Genomic DNA, 16,298 nt, shown 5'->3' on the forward strand with positions numbered 1-16,298 from the left:
GCTCGGTGTATATCCTTTTGCGTTCTCGCGCGTGTGCAGACGTTTACCGTATTTTTTACGAATCTTTGCCGAAATTTTCTTCAAACGTTTGCATGTGCCGAAGTTTGCCGAATCTGGAATTTGGCAGATTTAGTCCATCACTAATCATAACATCGGCGCGCAGCATTTTTGATAAAATTTTGAAAGGGCGATTGATCCCTCACTCACAATCTTTACCCTCAGCCCGAATTTCGAAATCCTCATGCTGTTCTCTGCTTGTTTTATCTTTATATCTAGCAAGAATCTTAACGTCATGCAACACCAGTAAACAGGAGCATCAATACAACAGTGAACGGCAAGAATAATGCGCCTTGTGTTTGTTTCAGCCTCGCCTTCATCCTTGTTGTTTTGGTGCTTTTATACATTTTAAGGCCTTGAACCAACTGGCCCAAATAACCATCTTGTTGTACCACATAACAATGGAGTTTTATTGCGATTTCGATCAAATCTTTCCAGCAAAAATAATTCCCCTAAAATTTTTTTTTGCCGTTTATTATTTTACATTAGCTGAGGGCATTTGTTCATAAAGAATAATCAAGTAAGAGATAATCACATTTGAATCAGCCGAACACGAGCCAGAGACAGTCTTTGTGCCTTCTACTTCGCTGGTCAAGTACTATGTAATGTGCTAATACAAGCAAATCACAACGCAAAGAGAAAAGTAAAGAAAGCTTTTTATGTAGCATGGTGAGGCTTACAAGAATAAAAGGTTGCTAATTAGACTGAGCTTTAAATTTACAGTAATTTCTTTTTCATATTGTTTTCCATATATTTAAAAATACATCTACATAGTATTATAACTCACTATACCCTCGCTACAATTATTAAAAATACAATTCATCTGATTTCAATGGAATAAATTTGTCTAATTAAATTATTCTGATTTAAATTAAACTCGTGATTTAATTTAATTCAAACTAATAATTAAAGTCAACAAATACGAGTTGACTAGTCAGCTCACCAGACGGTTATCCTCTCATCTAATGTCGGCCAAACATAAAGAGATTATGACATGGTGAAGACTGCATTCGTCCAACCCTCACCCCCTTTGTAATTACGCGGAGGCAACCTTGGCTCCCTTGCAGTTGCTAAAATCTAACCCAATCCAAAGTCAGCCCTTTTTGCTAAGAATGTCGCAAGCATTTCTCAAACCTTGAGGTTGGACTGGTTAGGCTAACCTTAAAATAGTGGTGACGTTAGACCAAGGTGAAGTTTTGAACAGTGTTGGCCGACTTCGACATTAAAATTTCAAACTCTTGGGAAAAAAATAATTATAATGCAATAGTTGTAAATCTGATGCAACATAAAATCAAACAGTTTTAATGATTCGTTCGTACACCTGGCCCGTCACTGGCCGAAGAAGAGGGCACAATATTAATCATTTGTATTGCGTCACATTAATAATGTGAAGCAATTCCCTAGGTGCATAGTCAAACCAGCCTAAATTTACATTAAAGGGCAACTCCAGCCAGAACTCAAATTGAAATAAATTACTGGTATCACTGTAGTGACACAAGATACGACCCCAGCCAATATATTATGTCCGGGGGACGCTGCATTCTCAACTAATGCCGATAATAAAAATGTGACCCGCCGCGAGCCGCTGCTCCTTAGCGGGCGGCCAGCGGGTTGCCGATTGCTAAAGCAACATTGGGCCGTGACGTCTGTATCGTTCCCTTTTTTTTTCCTCCGGTTCGGGCGTTGCACGGAGTGCGCTTCTTTGATCCGCTACCACCGCTACTTCGGCTTGTGATTGGCGTGTTTAGCCGTTGCTTTTATCTGTAGCCCGTGTAGCTTCGGTATAGCCTTTTGTTTATTTGCTTGTGAGGACTCCAAGACTCGTTTTAGCGAGCAACTCGGTGCGCCCAACACTGCCCAGCTGTTCCTCGAAAGATGCCGAGTACAACTTGTAGCGCTGTAGGCTGCTAAAACAACCTGCTGCGCAACAGGGAGGTGCTTTTTCACAAGTTTCCAACGGACCGAAATTTGGAGAAGGTGTGGGTGAACGCTGTTCGACGAGTGGACTTCGGACTTCGGCTTTTACACGCCCGAGGAAAAAAAATGAAAAAGCAGACGTGTACGGCCCAGCACACGTGTGTTCGGGCACCGCAACCCACACCGGAGAGCCTCAAAGCTTCGTGCCAATAACTGACCCGCAGCACTAAAGCAAGAGGGCCCCCAGTACTGTACGTCACTGGCAGCACGGCGCAGAGCAACGCCGCTCCATCCACGGAGCCCCGATGACAATTTAGGCCTAGTGATGAGTACGGAAGACCACACACACGGCGACAGCAGCCGAGTACGGCACCGAACGAGTTAATTCGTTTTCCTGTCGCTAGCTTTTGGGTATACAAGCGACGAGTACAGCATAGCGCACGCACGGCAGTGCCCGCCGAGTACGGCACCGAACAGGTTCACGAGTTTTCCAGTCGCTAGCTTTTGGGTATACACACAAACTATTGCTACATATGCTGGTTAACTACCACGTATACAGAATTAAAACAAAATCAGCTTACCTCCTACTTTAGACGGCTAGCGCAACAGAGGTAGGTGCCGTTCGGCCTGCGTACTCGTTGAACGAGAACGATCCTGATGTCACGTTCACATAGCGGCTGATTTCCAGTGTTGCCGGGGCCTCGAACGGCTAGTTTCGGTTTTGTTGGCCGAGCCCCAAACAAAACTTTGAGGCGTTGATATCTTTAAAACTACGCACAATAACGAGAAAAAAATTACACCTTGCAATTCAGGGACGCTGACTGCACTAAAAACAGTCATAATCCCAAAATCGAAAGTATGGACCGGAGTTGCCCTTTAAGGAAGGTCGGAAGAGCACAGACATTTCTGTAGAATTCAGAGCCTACCTCTCAAACCCTGTGAGGCGGAGCTCAGTAAAAGACATCCGACACCGACGGCTGCTCGTGAAGAACTCCCCTTTACTTTTTATAAAGAACACGCACGGCCTCCCTCTACACTAAGAGGGCGCCACTAGCTGGAACAACTGACAAATAGCAACCACTACATCTTCTTAGAGGCCGCGTTTTCGCCAAAGTTTCGAATTTGAATTGAATACTGAATTACCACATAATTCAATTACACTTTTAAATTTAATGTATTTCATAATTCAAATAACTCAACACTTTGAATTTACTGCTGGAAAAAATGTGTTTATTTAAAAACACTGCCCATATGACGCCATAGCTCGCACAGGTCTCTGCTGAATTGAATTCAAGCCTATGCATCAAGAGGCCTTGACTGGGTAATTATTTTGATGGAAAGCAGTCCGCTATTCAGCAATAGTCGGTTTGAACCAAATTATCATTATTCGCACACCTCTAGTCAAACGTTTGCGAGAGCCAAACCGAACGAAGCTAGGGGCACGGCGGGTTTGCGACGTCCCCACTGTCGATCTCCGCCGGCGTGCTTCTTGGCCAGGTGGGCCCTGAGCTCGTACGGGAACACAAACTCCTCGCCGCAGCGTTCGCGCGTGTGGGGCTACTCCGTGGAGTGTGCCGCGATCACGTGCTTCCTTAGGCTGCCTGGGTCGACACCCCTATATCCGCACACGTGGCACACGTGCAGTCTGGCGCCCGAGTGCATCCGCACGTGCCGCATGAGGGCGCTGTTCTGGGTGAACCCTTTGCCGCACTCGGAGCACACGTACGGACGCTCGCCAGAGTGCACTCGGCGGTGCGTGGCCAGGTGGCCCTGCTGGGTGAAGGCCTTGCCGCACGTGGGGCAGACGAACGGCGTCTCGCCCGTGTGGGTCCTTTCATGAGCTACCATGCTGTGCTTGCGGTCGCTGGAGTAGGGGCAGTGGCGGCACTGGTGTCGCCCTTCCGCCTTGCGGTGCACTGTCTTGCGGTGCTTGTCCAGGTAGTCGCGGGAGGAGAACAGGCTGTCGCACTCCCCGCACCCAAAGGCCCCCGCCACCTCGGCGCGCGGCGTCTTTCTCCGGTCTGCGTGACGAAGGGAAAAAGGAGAGGCGGGGATGTTTGGGGACCTTACTGGGTGTGTGAGACGGTCGTTATGCGAGATAATAACACCCACCAGGATGTTGTTTGTTCTGCTTCTTAGCTTCCGTTTCGTGTTTTAATGTCACGGGTGGAAAGCAAAAGTCAAAACAGATTTCGCCCGATTACCCTCGACACTACACAGTAGTAAACACAAAAAAAAAAGGAAACCAAGGAATCTAAACAATCGACACAACACATTAGCACACAGTCACAAAAACAGTCTTCCGCATAACACAACTAATTTACCCAATCGCATCAATAACAAAGTATGGCCAGAGGTAGGCCAGCAGCTTACGAGGAAAGCTTCAAATAAAAAAAACAAGGACACACGCGCTAAGAAGCGATTACCATTATACTCAACAGACTTTAGCAACAACACAATTGAAGCAACAGTTTCAACTCAACAGACTTTCATAACAACCAGCACAATTAAAACAACAGTGGCTCTGAGCCAGTTCACCAATAAAGACACAAGCATGTTAAAATTATGCTTGACATTCTTTCTTTTCTTTTTGCATTCCAGTTTTATTGAAATTGATTTTGCATGGATGTAGCAATAGACCTTTCACAAAATTAAGGTTGGTTCACATGTTTGCTCTCGAGTGTCCTCGACTGCATTTCAACCCTTAGCAACTGCTTACATAAAAACATTGGCACCACCCTTCGGGAAGTTTCGGAACACTTTCGACATGCATCCTTTTATGCAGTACCTTTTCAACATGGGCCTGAAATAATGTCGCCAATGTTTTAAGCGACCGTTTCTGATACGTAGTGCATAGGTCTCGCAATAACTTCAAAATCTTCATTTTAGCACAGAGAGCAACTTGTCTGCTTTTTGCACAGGAGTGGCATTTATTGAAAGGATAGAGGGCAGACTTCAATGCTAGATGGCTGGAAATCAACCCCCTATTTTTTCAATCAGCCAATAAAAGCTCGGCATTCAGACATCATTGCAACCCCTTTGCAAGAAACAGACGAACTTGCGCTCCGCATTGTACCCCGACGAGGAGCGTTCCGGGACTACCTGATAGGTGGCATCAGGGTCTAATACCGTCGTAAGCAGTTACAAGAGGTTACGATGAAAGTCGAGCACACCCAAACGCAAATGTGCGAGCCAGCCTTTACTTGAGCTCCGAGGAGCACGCTGCAAGCATGATAGCACATGCCACACGAGCTCGCAGCTGCCAGCACACGTGCTACCTACGTTCTCAGCATCCTCCTTGGTGCTCAAGTACCTCGGCAAAAGCTCCATTATGGGAACCGCCGTCTCGTTTTATTCTTTCTACGTGTCTGGTACTCTGTGGGTTGCAGGAATTCTCGCGCAAGTGTTTCCTTTGGGTCGTCGATGCACCGTTCTTCATCGTTTCCTGGGAGCCGAGCCTTTCTTGCTCGGCCGTCTGTCTGAAGCGTCCCTCAACGGTTCTGCAATGAGGCAGAGGCACGGCAGTTATACACTTGCAGCTGTTCCTTCGAGTTCCATCACTCCTAGGGTTGTACGACACAGCTTGGCCAAGCTAATGGCAAGACAATGACAGTACTCCCCCTCTATACTTGCGGACAATTTTTTGCGGTTATTTGGAAGTGAAGAGCACCCTCGCTTCAATTGCGGGGCCTCGGAAAGTCATTTGCGGGTATTGGCGAGACCGAGCTACGGAGGGCGCTCTGACGAGCTTGTTTTCCCAGGAGCCCGGGGGTCTACCCACCACAAGGCCTGCAGACTCAACCGTTTACGTCACCTTCCTGGACAGAGCGCGGGGCACACTGTAACAGAGAGTTCACAAAATGGATGGAGCGATGTTGGCAAGACGCGACGGCAGATTTCTCTCCTGAAAGGGACCCCCTAATGACATTTGAGCCTCCGCCCCATTTACGTTGTTACATTTTTAGTGGTTCAAGCTACTCGGGAAACAAACAGTGGCCCCGAAATATTAGCGCATCATACTTTAATTTGATCGGGCCAAACAGCTCAACATCCTTGTGATTGGCAGTGTCGGCAAGATCTGTCGGAATTTTTAGTATGTAGGCTAAATAATGTGCATCACTGTGTAAACAAGAATTATTCTTTCAAAAAAGTGTTTTTTGTTGAGCGAGAAAGATAAAAAATAGACAAAAATATGGTTTAAGTGTGTAGGAATAAGGAAAAAAAATCAGACATGCCCACCTCCCAGCGGCGGAACCAGCCAAACCAGCTGGCGCGCATGCACACCAGCGCTGCTGCGCTAGCCCTCACACGGGTGCGGCGGGCGCCCCATTTGTGAATCGGAATGTGGGGCTAGTTGAAGTGTGCGCGACGCTCATTTCTGCGATTTTAGTTTGCAATGAATCGTGTGCCATTCTCGTTGATCAGTTTCGTCCCCACGTTTTTCTGTTGACGAGCAAGTACGCACTTTATTGGGCAAGTCTGCGCGTCAGAAGATCTACGCACCACACCAAGAAGCTTCGTAAGCCTAATGAGCCAGACGCATTTTCGCCGAGTGCCAGCCAAAGCGCGAAGCTCTAGACGAACCAAAGAAAGAGTCTATCAAAACTTGGGTCGACCTCGTTTATGAGCTTTTGTGACCTCGTGTATGAGCTATGAGCGGCTTTAGCGACGAGACTTTGGAAACATTTTTCAAAGTCGGCACACGCCTAGATCTCTAAGGGTCGTGACTGTGGCCAATGCCTCCACTGCACCGACAACAAATCGCATCTGCAATCGAGAATTGCCACGAAATGAATACGGTGCACGGTAGTGCAGCACGAAGTCACTGGACCATTGAATACAAACTTCACTGTGCAGGAAAAATGAATGGATGAATGCATGCGGCTGAACCCTTTAAATTGGGCGGCGGCTTGCACCAGTTCAAGTTGCCGGAGGCAGCAGAGCACGTTATGAGGCGTCCCTTCGCATTCTATGTATGTTGCACACTTTGCACTTTGAGCAGTTCATGTCAGCTGTTCACTGCAGGTCCTTGTGCCTTGTTCCTGGATAGGGTGAACACTAAAAATGTACCTGTGAAGGCAAAAAAAAAAAAAACCAATGAAGTGGACTATTTTTATTATTTTTAGATAAGAAAGGACACAGACATTGTACATCGCTTTTGCTGCTGCTGTGCATAGGTCATATTTCGCCAAAATGCCTGAAAATGTGCATATGGATACACCATGTGATTGTGAGCCAAGTTATTAACCAAGCTTGAAAGTGATTTTGTTTCCCGCGTGATGAACACTGCCGTGGCCGTGGCACATGGACAGCGATGCGAGCTTATCTTGTAGATGAGACACAGCCGTAACAATGAAACGTTGCTGGACGTAGTGTGACATATGTCAATGAGCATTTCATTGACAAAATAGGATGCAGAGTCTGACAGGCCAAGAGGTTTTAATAGCATATCGTATTTACTTCTCCAACATATGAAGTTTCCAACTAATGATGGCATGGTAGTCTTTTTAGTTGTGTCTATTAATGCAGGGATATCTGCGCTTCATAATCCTCAGCAATTGTAAATTACGACAAAAATATACTGTTCGAAAGTTACTAAAACTGCAACGCACACGCAGTGCCCGAAAAGGACAGAACAGACTGGGGTGCTATGTTGCGCTTTTTGCACTCCCAGGAGACTTGGAAGAGGGAAGTGACGTCAACGACACAGCAAATGCAGATTGGATGTTGACAGAAGAAAACGAAATCAACACCCAATCTGCATTTGCCTTGTCGTTGACGTCACTTCCCTCTCCCTAGTCTCCTGGGAGTGCAAAAAGCGCAACATAGCCCCCCAGGTCAGTGTTCCACAAAAACCCAAACAACATCCTAGGTCTTGCTATCTTTCTGTCCTGCAGTTACACGACCTGGGAGCACTCGCAAGCTCGATATCACTTACGGGTACGTGTTAATGTTAGCTCGTAACGAGCTCGATCGTCAGAGACAAACTCGAATAATGCCCGCTCGTCATTACCCGAGCCCCCAGACGAGAACACACACCCGGCAATCGGAAATGGATATGGCAACAGGATGCCGCCTTTTTGTTTTGTTGTTTACCTTGTTTTTGTTGTTATCGCGCTGTAGGCGGCACAACTGAAACTCCTCTCTGCCTTTCGCAATCTGTCAGAGACCACGCAAGTTACCGTTCGCCGCGGGTCGACCCAACTTCAGGTTGCCTGCGTTCAGTCTCGTCTTGCCTTTTCGCCGTCTCCTCCACCCTCCAACTTCGCGAGGATTTTGCTGGAGTCGCATCGCTTGAAACGTTAGCACAGCGTCCGAACTCGCTGTTTGGTTCGTTGTCTCGGAGCGGAGTCGTCACAAGATTTTTAGTGGGTTGTTTACATGAGCATTACAGATGCTCTGAACACCACTACCTACAGTCAATTTCTCACGGTTCTTTTCGCTCATTTCACAGAATTGAAACATCCCACCGTTTCCGCTCTTTCTGACATGAGTGGCAACCCTCTTTTTGGCCCAACTCGCGTAAACCAGAAATAAAACAAAGCTCCAACGTGTTAAACACCAGCACACATGCCCGCACACCAAGCTCCCTCATTTTGCACAAGGCCTGCCATACTCCTGCCGCTCACTACTTTCTTTCATGGAGCTACTTTGGTGGCGCTAATGATCAATCAATTAACCACCGCTCCAAACAAACCGTTGCTAGGTGCGTTGTTATGGACGAATACAGGGAACTATGATGGAACTGCATTTCGCTCCGAAAAAAATGACCGATAAAAAATCGGACGTGGAATTTAAACGTCTAAAATAATAGATAAATGAACCAGTCCATGGCAGAAGTTGACCGAGAATCGAACGACAACTTCCGGTGCTCGAGACGAATCCCGAAGAAAAGCTCACCGGAGAAAAGCTCACCGCAAAACCGGCGGATACGGAGAAAAGCTCACCGGCCATTGAGCGTATGCGGAGAAAAGCTCACAGATTTTTTTTTCTTCTTTTTATATGAAGGCTGTTGGATCATGCATAACAATTAAAATTCGTCAGCTTTGTAAAAAATAAAATGTCCTTCTTTCTATTATTTGTTAAGCTTATTGCATATATTGCTCCCAAATTAATAATTGCGGGCGTGCTTTTTGTGGCTTACTCTGTAGGCAACGAAAGCCTAACTGAAAACTTTATGAACGAACAGGAAAAAGTTTGAAAACTTAAATAATGTATGCCTAAATCCTAAAAATCAAAACTGTAAATGCCGAAAATCCGAAAGTGCATGCGCAACAACGCAGTGCCTGGAATTCTCTTTGAAGCTTTTGCTAACCTTTGAAAACAGGATGAAACAGTCAGTAGGATATCGAGATTTCTTTCTTCCACACACATGCACGTCTTCTAGCCGTTCGTGCTGGTGTTTCGACACGTTGCCTTTGTGTGATAGTGCCCCGTTACGGTAAGCCCCCCATGACCTTCAGAGCTCCGGTGAGCTTATCTCCGGTGAGCTTTTCTCTCGTGAGCTATTCTCCGGTGAGCTTTCCTCCGCCGCCCACTCGAGACGTCTCGCGATGCTTGTTGCAGACGACGAATAAAGGAGGTTGAGACGAACGCACGACGGTAGCACACGGAGCGACTAGGTATGTTGTCTTCAAGAGCTTGAATCGTTTGCACAATTATACGATTAGGATTTTCTATTTATTCGGAACGTGGCAGGCTTAAGAGAACTAAACAGGTTTGTAAAAATGAATTGTATTTGCGTGCGATACGGGATGCTGTATCTGATGAAAATCATCGGACACCTGCAGGTCTGCTAAAAATACAGCAAGAAAAGCATCTGTTTAATAATAATAATAATCTTTATTGGCTCAGGAGAGCCGTGGCACCGCGTAAAGGCGATAGATAGCCCATACCACGGAGGTTTAGAACATGATATCAAGGCAACGTCGGGCGCCTCTTTCTGATTTTGCGGTTGCGATTGTAACCAGAAAGTGATTTGCACTTTCTGATTACAATTGTGCGCGGCATTGTAATGAAAGAGCAATTACCTTGACTCTAACATGCGGCCCGAGGACCCCGACTTCTTTTTTTCCAAGGCAATATGGGCGTGTTTTGTATGCCTTGTATTCATCGAACTGAGAAAAAATTCTATTCAATTATCAGTTTTAATAAGACCCCAAGCGTACAGGCATAAAGGAACGCTTCCCCATTCCTCTAAAAGATTCAAACCATGTTCAAGTAACCTAGCTGAGACTAGGACAGAGAAGTAACATCAAAACATAGAAGAAACAGAAAAGAGGCAAGACAACGTCTCAAACTCAGTTAACTTGTTTATTTAGTCTACCTCCTTATACAGTCTCAATCTCAAGGTCATCACCACGAGCACAAAAGGCCAAAAAGTTCAAGCGCCAGTCAACATCACACAATGTAAGAATGCCGACAACCGTACAAGTCGACGTGGTAAGGCAACATCCATCCTCCTTCAAACTTGAACAATACAACCTCTCTCCCCTTTCATTCTGAACACATTACTTCATTACAGTCACCACCTCCGATTCAAAAGGGGCCCTTTCCATTCACTACCCCCCAAAAACATTGAAATGGCCTTCAAGCCAACACACACCCAGAACCAAAAAGCAGAAAAAAAAAAAAGGTGCTTTATTTTGGACAATTTCAATAAAAAATTCCCATTTCACACTGAAAAAAAAAAAATTTTTTTTAAGTGTTTTTAATTACTTTTGAACTGCAGCAAAGCCTGACTTGTACGATTGCCTAGATATTTTATCCACACAGTCTCCGTTACTACTCTCTTTACGCCATTTTCCTCTTTTCGTATGATTTCAGTTTCAGCCCAGAGCGCTGTGCAGTTGTTACATTCATAGATATGTTTCACATTTTCCGAGTTTTGTGCATATTTCTTCACATTTCTTTTATGTTCGTTTAATCTGTCATTAATGCAGTGTGACGTCTGTCTTGTGTACTAAACACACACTCCAATGGTATGTTTCATACACACAACACCATTTTCAAAACATACCGATTTTTCCCGATGGGCCTTTTTACACTCACTCACGCCTGTTTGAAATGGCATCAATTTGCTCAACCTAAAATCTGAACGAAAGACCGTGTCCACTCCGAACTGTCTTGCACATCTTCAAGTTGTAAAAAATATCATGAATTAACATATGGGATTACAGCAAATCGTTTTTTGATTTCTGTTCAATTTCTCTCCTGCCTTTGGTAAACAATTCAAATTTCCGTTTGATAAAACTGTCATCATATTCTACACTAATCAACCTTTTCCTTTGCCTTTCTACCGATTCAGTAAATACGATGGGCACACAGCCTTTCTAACGCGTTCCTGAACAATGACTTTACAATCCAAGACTTTACGACCTTCGAATAACAGCCCATTCTTGGCAAAACCGGTTTCGAATTTCCTTTTCCATATCTTGGCAAAACCGGTATCAAATTTCCTTTTCCATATTCCCAACATAACCCTCGATGTACGTGACTACGTAAAGCTAGAAGGCTAGAACATCTTCCTTCAGTTTTTTAAACTGTAAACTTCAATTCTGGAGTCATTGACCTTATCAAGTTTTCTACGCTTTCCAACAGACCTTCCATAAACGTACACACCAGGATGTCATCTATATATCTTCCCACTATTGCCCAGTCTTGGGTAAGTTACTTTTAAAAAAAGTAATTCGTTATAGTTAGTTACTTTCAGAAAAAAAGTAGCAAAGTTACCATTACAATTACCGCAACAAAATAGTAACTCGTTACAGTTACAGATATTTTTAAAAAGTAACAACGTTACTTTTCAGTTACTTTTCTATAACAAAAAAAACAACTAGAAAACGCCCCTTACAACGTTTTATTGCATGAAATTAAAAAGTATGCTTTTTACTTCATATTGTAACTTAGCAGCAGTTGCTTCTCGAAGTTAGTGTTTGAAAGTTTCCACGTCAAGAGTCGTGGCGCAAATCAAAATACGAAACATGTGCAGTGCGGAGTAGTGGCGCTAATAAAAATACAAGACATGCGCAGTGCCCTCCACGTGTATTGTTGTTTCACAGTTGATTCGCCCGATTAAAACGCATTTGCACAGAAAGAAGAAAAAACACAACATAGATGGTGCTTCAAGACACCAAAGTGCAAGTGTTCAGTCACAAAGTACAAGCACGTGCGTAAAGATAACTAAATATTTTTTCATAAAATCTACACGTGGCTATATTCGGTTCGCGACTCGCGAAAAGAACGTATTCACAACTTCGTGCAAGGCCAACTTGACACTCAAAATGTCGGAATAGACGATATGGAAAGTACACGGAATGGCTAAATTGCACATGTTCAGTGATATATTATTCATAAAACACAGGAAAGTAACGACAAAAGTAACGTCGTTACTTTCGTCGTTACTTCAGAAAAAAGTAATAGTACAGTTACAAGTTACATTTTTAAAAAGTAACTCGTTACAGTTACAAGTTATCAAAGAAATAACAAAGGTACAGTAATGCGTTACTAGCAACGCGTTACTACCCAAGACTGATACCAGCTAGGGGACAGCTCCTGTAGATTATTGCGCACCGCACAATCTAAAGAGTTTAGGTAAATTTCGGCTACGATTGGTGCGACTGATGACCCTATACGAAGACCTTCTTTTTGCATATACTTCCTTCCTTCGTACTACACTACCGCTGACTTCCGGTGAAATTCCAGGATTGTTAAGAAACTTTCTACCGATACATCTGAGCTCGATTGAAACTTAACATGATTCATCTCCAATGCCTCCCTCACTTCCTGCATCAACAAAATCTTTATCAGAAAATAGTGCAAGTCCTTAATGTCCATCAGTAACACCAAACAATGCCTTCTATGATGAGTCTCTAAAACTCTCAAATTTCTTTTGTCCTTTGGGTATGTCTCATTTATTACTTTTTCCATCCTACCGATTGCATATCTACGAAAGCGACTTCTTCTGGGTTAACCATTCTGGCTACAGTATGGATGCAAGACAACACGACAATCCCCGAGGGCTTCAAATTCAAACAATACTTCGGTCCCTTGGCTAAAACTTCCTCCGTCCTAAGTGATAACACTTTGCCACAGGGATTGACAACAGCCCTGCCGGGGCTCACACCATTCATCAGTTCAAAACCACGACTTCCGACGCCAATTACCATGAGGCTTTGATACTGTCTTTGATATTGTCCATGACATGCCTTTGCTTCACGTTCCACAGCCAGTCAAACAGAGTTCTTTTGATGCTGCTCCATTGGTGGTACTCACGGTGGTGCCTGGAATTATCTCCCAGGAGAAGTGTCCAAAGTCTGTCACACGCACTGCGGATGTCCTGGATCCTCCTGCTGGCTCCGTTCACGGGATGCCTCAATTATTATTTCTTTGCGTATTACGGAATTCCCGATGACGACAGATGTCTGAAGTGCTCTGGGTCCACGGAGCTCCATTCAATGTGGTTCATATTCATCAGCTTGCCTGCACCCTTACCATATTTTCTTGGAAAATTTGAGTTTACTCTTATCCCGAGTGTACGTTGGAGGCCAGAATGACCTGACCTAGTCAGCCTCGCCTAGTTCACTAACGAACATTCCAAGTCAAGTGTTTCAGATGCCGAAAGTAGTGAACAAGGACCCCATTGAGGGTTTGTCGACCCGCAGTCAGCCGTCACGCGGGACGCCTTTTTTGCACGTCATCGGGGCGCAGTCCCGTGACAACAGGGATAACGTGACCGCCTATGAACCCCCTTTTGTCTTATACCCGTGCCACACGGGCAACTCGAATGCCATTTACAATGAATGACATTTGTGTGATCGGCGAATCAGCTTGCAATCTGTCGCGCGTGGAATGCGCCACGCCCGGTGTGTCGCGCGCTGATTGGCCGTCCGCTCAAATGTCATTCGTTGTAAATGGCAGTCGAGTTGCCCGTGTGGCACGGGTATTAGTCCTCCTCCTTGGCGTTTCTCTCTCTCTGCTTGTGGTTTCCCACCGACGTCGCAGTGGGAGCTGTTTCATGGTTTCGTTCTATTTACAGAGTTTCTGATGGTGTTGTCAGCAGTGCTGTGTTGACGTGTTGACAGAGCCACATGCTGCGTGCCTAAGAAGTTTCGGTCCTCGTTGGCAGTGGAAACGGCAAAAATATCTTCAGCGTGTGTGAGGGACTGGGCTGACGGCTGATCCTTTCGGGCCTGACATGCTCGGCGATGATGTTCAGCTCGCACGTCATTTTGGCACGTGTCTCACTTAACGTATTACGGCAGAGCTGTTAAGGTTTAGTTCCCCCAGATCGTGTCTCCTGCAAAGAAACGTCGACACAAAACTCTGGTTGCCGGCCGTCACTCATATATGGCGGTAGCTGTCCAGAGTGTTGTGTTTGCCGGTTGTCCACTTGCCACCATCGCTCATAGATGGTGCAACCTTTCCAGCCTTTCCACTCTGGCTTGCCGATTTGCGGCCGGTCATTTCATTCCCACCATAGTACAGCTTTGCTGGTCTTCCTTGTTCACCACAGTGGAAAGGCTGAAAGTTTTTTTTAATCTACAACAAAGGCGAGCTGGATATCCCATCACGTAACAAATGTAAGTGCGTACACTACATAACACTGAGAAATTCGGCACATATTTTTGTGCTTGCATACCGTGCAAATGTGTCTTCGTACGGTTGGTTTCGCCCTGCATACGACCCCCGCCTTACTTGTTTTCAGCCGTCTTTCTTAAATTCCTTGTTTCATTTAGATTTACCTTTTGGTTCGTGTATAACGAGCAGATTAACCACGAAACAATCGGAAGGTTAAATAAGAGGTTGCGAATGCAATAATTATCTCCTTGATGTTTCTTGATTGGTGCAAACAAACAAAAGTTCTGGCGCGGCTGTACGAGATACGCACATTTTTCAATCAACTATATATTTTACGACACAAAATTTCGCTCCTTTGCCTACATAAAATACATGAAATAAATCATAAAAAGCAACGGGCAATGGGCACAGCCAAGCAAAGATTACGTGAGGCCCGATAAAATGCGGTGCGCAAGGTCGCCTACATCTGTGGCAAGGGATATGGTGATGTCAGAACGCTCTTTCGTCCCTTTCGTCTTTTTTAAAAATTCATTTTCCCAAAGCACGACTCTCACAAAATTTGGTGTACCACTTGGCTATTCCTAATCTTTTAACAAGACGATGAAAGTTTGCAAAGTTTTGAAACGTCGAACGTATTACATAAGCAATTCAACAATTTTCGAACTTCCAAATTTTTGCCACTGAAAAATTCAATCGTTTTCGAACTTTCAATTTTTCGCGCTATAAAGTTAGAAATTTAAGACCTTATCGCGCTAAGAAATTCAACCATTTTCAAACTTTCAAACTTCTTAATTTCAGAAGCTTGATGAACTTCGAACTCCTGAACAAAAGTCAGACAAAGTTCGAACCAAGCTCACCCCCAGGAGTTCAAGCGGTTCGAGGCAACAAATATAAATAAAACAAAATGCATGAAGTGGAGTTAAAACTGCACTAAAGTCTTACTTAGCTGATTGTGCCACAAACAAATCGCTTGTAAAGCACTGAATGATCACTTTGGTGTAACCTCAATCTCACGCCTTTTTTTTTCTTTGGCTTCCAAAAGCCTCTTTCGCGTATAACTCCCCAGGATAACCTGTGAGCCAACAGATCCCCGATCTGTAGGCTTGAGATTCAACCGAGGCACTTTGCTGGGATCGTCCTTCATATCATTAGTTGTTTTTAAACACAAGTCTCCCGATTTCCTGAAGTAAAAAAAGGCGCACGCGTAGCGCGACGCCGATGCGCTACAGCGAATCTCAAATCGGCACTTACTTCATTACCGTTAGTATAACTGGCTGCATTTTAGAGCGGCCAATATCTCTATTTGTGGAAGAAGTTTCAGGCAGCGGCGCTATGGTCAGGCCGATAACAACATGTCGTGACCTCCCCATTCCACGGGTCATTCCGAAGAAAATAAACGCCCAGAGCAACTAAAAATGTTTGGAAGCCTGGATGCCTTTATGTGCATGCCCTGAATATTTAGTTGTCCTATGCCAGCACTGCGTCTAGGCAACATTTCATGTGATGGCTACTAGTTCGCAAATAAGTAGGAAATACTTTCACCTGACCCCCTCGGGGCTTTTCTATGAATCAGTCAACTAGTCCAACGCTTGTTTCATAAGTTACAAAAGATAACGAGCAATACAGGTAGTACCATCTGTACCCCAGTACAGAAGGAGTATATTCACGGCATAAAAGAAATGGGCATGTTTTCAGTAAAATTTGTAGCACATTTCGCATTTCTTTTTAGAAGAATTCATGAAAAC

At 44.7% G+C, this 16,298-nt stretch overlaps 1 pseudogene; it reads right to left on the reverse strand.

Moving 5' to 3' along the window:
- Positions 1-3,116: 3,116 nt before the first annotated feature.
- LOC120839604 lies at positions 3,117-8,909 on the reverse strand (annotated as a pseudogene).
- Between the last annotated feature and the right edge of the window lie 7,389 nt (positions 8,910-16,298).

The sequence above is a fragment of the Ixodes scapularis genome, unplaced genomic scaffold, assembly GCF_016920785.2.
Source record: "Ixodes scapularis isolate PalLabHiFi unplaced genomic scaffold, ASM1692078v2 PGA_scaffold6__148_contigs__length_123643588, whole genome shotgun sequence".
NCBI classification, from domain to species: domain Eukaryota; kingdom Metazoa; phylum Arthropoda; class Arachnida; order Ixodida; family Ixodidae; genus Ixodes; species Ixodes scapularis.